The sequence below is a fragment of the Nicotiana sylvestris genome, chromosome 4 (genome assembly GCF_000393655.2).
Source record: "Nicotiana sylvestris chromosome 4, ASM39365v2, whole genome shotgun sequence".
NCBI classification, from domain to species: Eukaryota; Viridiplantae; Streptophyta; class Magnoliopsida; order Solanales; family Solanaceae; genus Nicotiana; species Nicotiana sylvestris.
Window position 1 is genome coordinate 8,969,173 of NC_091060.1, and position 6,061 is coordinate 8,975,233.

At 37.4% G+C, this 6,061-nt stretch overlaps 1 long non-coding RNA gene across 1 annotated transcript; it reads left to right on the top strand.

Annotated features, from left to right (window-relative positions):
- The first annotated feature begins 451 nt into the window (after nucleotides 1-451).
- On the top strand, nucleotides 452-5,703 carry LOC104222173 (uncharacterized). Its single transcript, XR_709886.2, has 2 exons — nucleotides 452-2,421; nucleotides 5,386-5,703. It is a non-coding gene; the product is annotated as an uncharacterized lncRNA (long non-coding RNA).
- Nucleotides 5,704-6,061: the final 358 nt, after the last annotated feature.

Below are 6,061 nucleotides of genomic sequence, written 5' to 3' on the forward strand. Positions count from 1 at the left end.
AAAAAGGGTGGAAATAAATTAATTTGAAGACTTTAAAATTATAAAAAAATTATAAAAATACTTATGCATGCTTTTATTTGCATATATGCTATTTTAAAAGTATTTACATATATTAAAAATATATAGGAAAAAATTAGGTATCAACACATACTACTTGAGAGTAACAGCATCCGAAACGTCACTACAACAAAAATGGCCTAAGGCCACACCAATTTTAGGCAATGCTTGAAAAGTGTGGCAAAAAATATCTATAGGAACGCTTTTAAAGGGGTGGCCTTTATTGAGCACTTTTGGCCACGGAATTTTAGCAACGCTTACAAAGTGTTCTTTTTAATTTTAAAGGCTACGCTTTTCACGTGTTACCGATCCATTAAATTATGACAACGTTTAGTCACATATAATTTAACGCTTTAAGGGAGTGATTGTTTATATTTGCAATTGCACCCTCCCTAAACGTGCTCTAAAGCCCTCTAAAATTTCCCGCTTACATTTCCCTCTATTTTTTTGGCGAAAAATTAGGCTCTAAATTACTCTAATAAAAATATACCTGTCAAATTTACCCACACAACAAGAAGATCTCGTCCTTCTTCCCTAAGATCTGGCTCTTCTTATACCTCTCTGTTCATTGAGTGACGCGGGGTGGGTTCGGAGGAAATCATTAATGGAAGCGATAAAATTCTTCTAATTTCTCTTCTCAAATTTCAAAACTTTCTCTTCGTCTGGTTCTGTGGCTATCGACTTCAATTGGGGATTTCATTTTTTTAGGGTTTTCAGTCACTGTTGACCTCTATTTTTCAAGGACATACTTGTAAGGTTTTTCTGGAATTTTTACTTTCAATTTAATGACTTTTCAGTTTGGCTTTTCTGAAATTCCTAAAATTCCTTTTCTTGTTAATGACTTCTTTAAATTTCGGGAAAAATCCTCTTTTCTTGTTGAGAGATTTGCATTTTCTTTTAAGAATTTTGCGATCATATACTAATTTTATATTGGAATTAGATCGATGCTTTTATGTGATGCCAAAAATGCATGGGTTTAGTTTCATTAACCTTCATGTGTTGCCTTTACCTCTACTAAAATTTTGTTTCATTCTAGGTCAATCACGAGCAGAAGTTCATGATTCATTTATAACTTGTTGACACTTTCCTTTTTCTCTTGTTGGTATAATTTGAAGTTTTAATTTAATTTCACGCTATTGTGGTGATGAGTTAATATGGCGCATCTTTGGTTCTACACATTTGGTGAAGCTTAAATTTTGGTTGAGTGTCTTTTCCTGTTACATTCCGATAAAATAGAGTTCATCTCATTTTGAGTGCTTATTTGGTCCAATGTTGTGCTTGTGTACTTGAATTCTTGATTTGATACCGTGTGAAGAATAACTTAGTGAGTATGATTAGACTGATTTGTTTGAATGTTGCTGGATGAGATCTAAATGTATATGATTCCCACACATTTGTCTATAAGTATGGCAAAAATCTTCGTTTATTTTTTAGTTATTTTCTGTTTTTTAATTGTTGGAAAAATATTAGTTCTCAGAAAGATAGTAGAGTATAGGATACTGATTGACAAAACTTAATACGAAAGGTGATAAACCCACCAATCCACCATTTACATCTTTGATAATATTTGGGTGTGCAATATTCAAGAAGTCAGAGATTAGGAGATCTCACAAAGGTACATAAACTTTTGTTCGAACCTCGGTCATATATGGTACTCTCTGCTCCAATAATTTTTCTTTAGTTGATTTAGAATGCGGGGTTGCAACTACTATTAATTACAAATTTTGTAGCTAAGCATCACTTGATCTCGGGTTTGGCATCATGTCCTTGGCCTATCTATGTACACTTGGCAACTAAGAACCCCAATTCCATGTCTACAGTTTATGTAAGCTACTTCAGGAATTGATTGTTCATTGAGTAATTATCTAATGTGTAAAGAAAGTCTCAACTCTAATTTAACTAGTGCGGGTCATTATTATTTTTACTATAACATGCTTTCTTGGTCCTGTCATCACTATTTTTTGTGTAATTATTTGGTCCTTTTTCACTTTGATTTATATTCTCTTACTGTCCTTCATACTTCTAATATTTCGCAAGCTTCTGTAGTTCGTTCCCACTTTGATTTGTATTTCAAATATTGACAGCAAAGGATAGTACTTCAAAACTTTCGACCGTATTAATGCTTAACAATTTAGGGAGAGAAAAGTTTAAATAGCTATAAGGATAAATTATTTTTTAACATTTCAGCAGTTTATATCAGCTAATTTCAAAGTAGTTCAATGTTTCGAGACTCGACTGCGTATATTGGAGGCTTAGCATGTGAATTCCTAATTTTACACCTCAGGAGTAACTAGTTTGATAAATCTTCTCCTACCAATCTACCAGATTCGAAAGTTCGCCATCTCACAATTTCTCTTCTCTCAGGTACGCTTCTCCGTTCACTCTACTTGTTCTCTCTACTTGATTGTTTTTAGTCGATTATTGTTTCTGGGATGGTCATTGGGAATCATCATTTTTATCATTTTATTCATATGCGATTCAGCATTATTTACTTTCAACTTATTCTTTCTTCGATTCTCTGAACTACATGCTTTCAGGATCTTTCAGTTTTTCCAGGTGATTTTTGTGTTGTTCTTGAGAGCCACAAACTTTTACTATTCCAAATATGTTCATATTTAATTTTCCATTGCTGCTACTACCATTTTATTATCCATGCTTTCAAAATATATGCCAAGCCTTCAGTAAGGTGCCTATAATACGTAAATAAAACCCGCGAACTTAGATAATCCTCCAAATAAACTTTCCTTGAGAGGTGAAAGGAGTATTTAACATGGACTACAAGTATATTATTGACCTTTTCTTGGTTGGTACAAACAACAATATAGTGTACGGCCATATAGTTTAATGTGTAGTCCCACTGTAACGATCCGGCTGGTCATTTCATGAGTTACAGTCCCGTCTCCCCATTTCTGCTTCTTTATCTGTTGTTCAGATGTATTTCATCGTACCGTATTAGTTATTCTGTGTTCGGAGTGGTCATGGAGTGAAATGAGACACTTAATCTCTTATTTAGAAGCTTAAGTTGAAAAAAGTCAACCGGATGTTGACTTATGAGTAGAAGGTCTCGAATGTGAATTCTGATGGTTCAGATAGCTTCGTTAGGTGATTTTGGACTTAAAAGCGTGTTCGGAATGTAATTTGGAGGTCCATGGTGAATTTAGGCTTGAATTGGCGAAATTGAAAATTTGGCATTTGCCGATCGACGATGGAAATCTTGATATCGGGGTCGAGATGGAATTCCGGAAATAGGAGTAGGTCCGTTGTTTTGTGACGTGTGTACAAAATTTCAGGTTATTCGGATGAGGTTTGATAGATTTTTGCATCATTTGCGGAATTCGCAAGTTTGGAGATCCTTAGGCTTGAATCCGAGGGTGATTTGGTATTTTAATGTTGTTTTAAGTGTTTTAAAGGTTGGAATAAGTTTGTATGGTGATAGGTGACTTGTTTGTATTGTTGGTTGACGTCCCGGAGGCCTCGAGATGATTACGGATAGTTTTTGGAAAGTTTGAACTTGAGAAATTCCAGCTGGTGTTGCAGCTTCTGTCATATCCATACTTGCGGATTGGGGACCGCAGGTGCGAGCTCTATAGGAACATAAAAGAGGTTCAAGTGTGTGGAGGACCACAGGTGAGGCTCGGTAAACCGCATCTGCGATGCCGTAGGCACGGTAAGGCGATCGCAGATGCGAGGCCTGATAAGGTTAAGTGAAATTCGCAGAAGCGGATATTTTTTCCGCAGAAGCGGAAGCGCAAGTGCTCTTATGGGATCGCAGGTGCGGAATCCCTAGGGCGGAAAGTATATAAGCTCCCTTCACAAATTTTGGTCATTCTTCTACCATTTTTGGTCGATTTTGGAGCTTCAAGGAGTGATTTCAAGAGGGAATCGAGAGGTTTCAGTAAGGTAAGCTACTTGGGTCTTATTAATTGTGTTTGTGATGATTTTTCCACTACTTAATCATGATATTAGTGGGAAATTTAAGAAGAAATGGGAGATTAGGGCTTGAAATTGGAGAGTTTAAATTGGGGATTAAGGGGCCATTTAAGGTCCGATTTTGATGATTTTGGTATGTATAGACTCGGGAGTGAACTGAGTTTCTAATTTTGCAACTTTTGTTGGATTCCAAGACATAGGTTCAGGGGCTGGGTTTGAGCAAATTCGGGATTTTGAGTTTAATTTGATAATTTTCGTGTGGGCTTTGTCCCTTTGGCATGTATTGATGATATGATTCTGATTTGGGATAGATTCGGGATGATTTGGGGTCGAGTCGAGAGGCAAGGGCATTGCTGAGTAGATTTCCGTCCGGTTTGAGGTAAGTAGCGATTGTAAACTTAGACATGAGGGGACAAAACCTCGGAATTTCGTACCATTTTTTATAACACATGCTAAGTGACGGGCGTGTGGGCGTGCACTGGTAGGGATTATGACATGGTCCGCCCCGTGGCAACTGTAGAGTTGCATATTTTGATAATTCTATATGAAACCTATGTGTTTAGAAATAATTCTGTTAACTTGGGTTGAATGCCATGTTTGGGGCCTTGTGCCGTACTGTTTGTACCCTTACGGGTATTTTACTACTATCCTCACACTGTTTTGATTCGAAAGCATATCCTCAATCATGATTTTTACATGTTTATTGTTTGATTCAGTTTCATTACTCTACTTGCAAATATATGAAAACTGTTTGGGCTGAGTTCCCTGATTTTTACTGAAATGCTCGAGTGGCTGTGAGGTTGATGATTGAGAGAGGTAGGGGACATGTGGTGAGGTTTATATATTTATGGATCAGGCTGCACGCTGTAGCGATATATTGGATCGGGTTGCACGCCGCAACGATATAGCGCTTGGGCTGTAGGAGCCCCTCCGGAGTCTACATACCCTAGTGAGCGCAGTCGATTATATATTTTTGGGTCAGGTTGTACGCCACAACGGTTATTATGAGATATCTATTGAGTGGGAGTGTTGAGTGTGAGTGATAAATGACGATAGTTAAGTCATGAGTGACTGAGAGGCTTGTTCGAGGGGCTATACATATAAGTGATACCTTGTCCGATGGGCTTGTTTTATGAAATTACTGTTTTTCACTCTTCTTTTATACTGAGCCTCTATTGAATAATGTTGAACAAATGTTTTATACAAATTTCATTGAAACTAGAGTTTTTATGAGATGTTCGGAAATTGAATTATTGATTTAACTTGGTTATTTCCATTGAGATTCTATGTTATGAGATGTATATGATTTTAAATGCTCACCACTGCACTCAGCCTTTATTTATAATTATTACATACTGAGTTGGCGTACTCACGTTACTCTCTGCACTTTGTGTGCAGATCCAGGTGCCAGAGCATCCGAGAGAGAGTTGTTCCTTACCTTCAGAGCATTCCGGAGTTAGCAAGGTAGTTGCACGGCGTCCGCAGCCTTGCCTTTCTCCTTCCTATCTACTAGCATTTGTTTCTCACAGACTCATCTTATATTGAGTAGACAATATCAGATTGTATTTTAGTGGCTCATGACTAGTGACACCGAGATCGAGCAGTGGTTGAAGTTTTACATATTTTTTTCCGCTTGTTTTGAAATGTTTAAACGAAAGATTTATGATAATATCTGATTAGAAAATGAATTAAGAAAAAGACTTGTTTTGTTATAAATGTCAAATTAGCTTACCTAGTACTACGATAGACGCCATCATAATCGGGGTGGTTTAGGGTCGTGACAAGTTGGTATCAGAGCCTAGGTTACATAGATCTCACCAGTCATGAGCCGGTATAGCAGAGTCTTGCGGATCGGTAAGGAGACTTCTGTACTTATCTTCGATAGGCTGTAGAACCTCTGGGAAAAACTTCACATTCTTGAATTCCTGTCGTGTGAATCTGATGATTTTGGTAACTAAACTTCTGTTATTCTGTTCTCTCACATATAGTGAGAACACGTGCTACTGGTCAGGATGAGCGACCACCAGTGCCACCAGTTGGGGCCACTAGAGGTCGCGGTTGAGGCCGTAGTAGG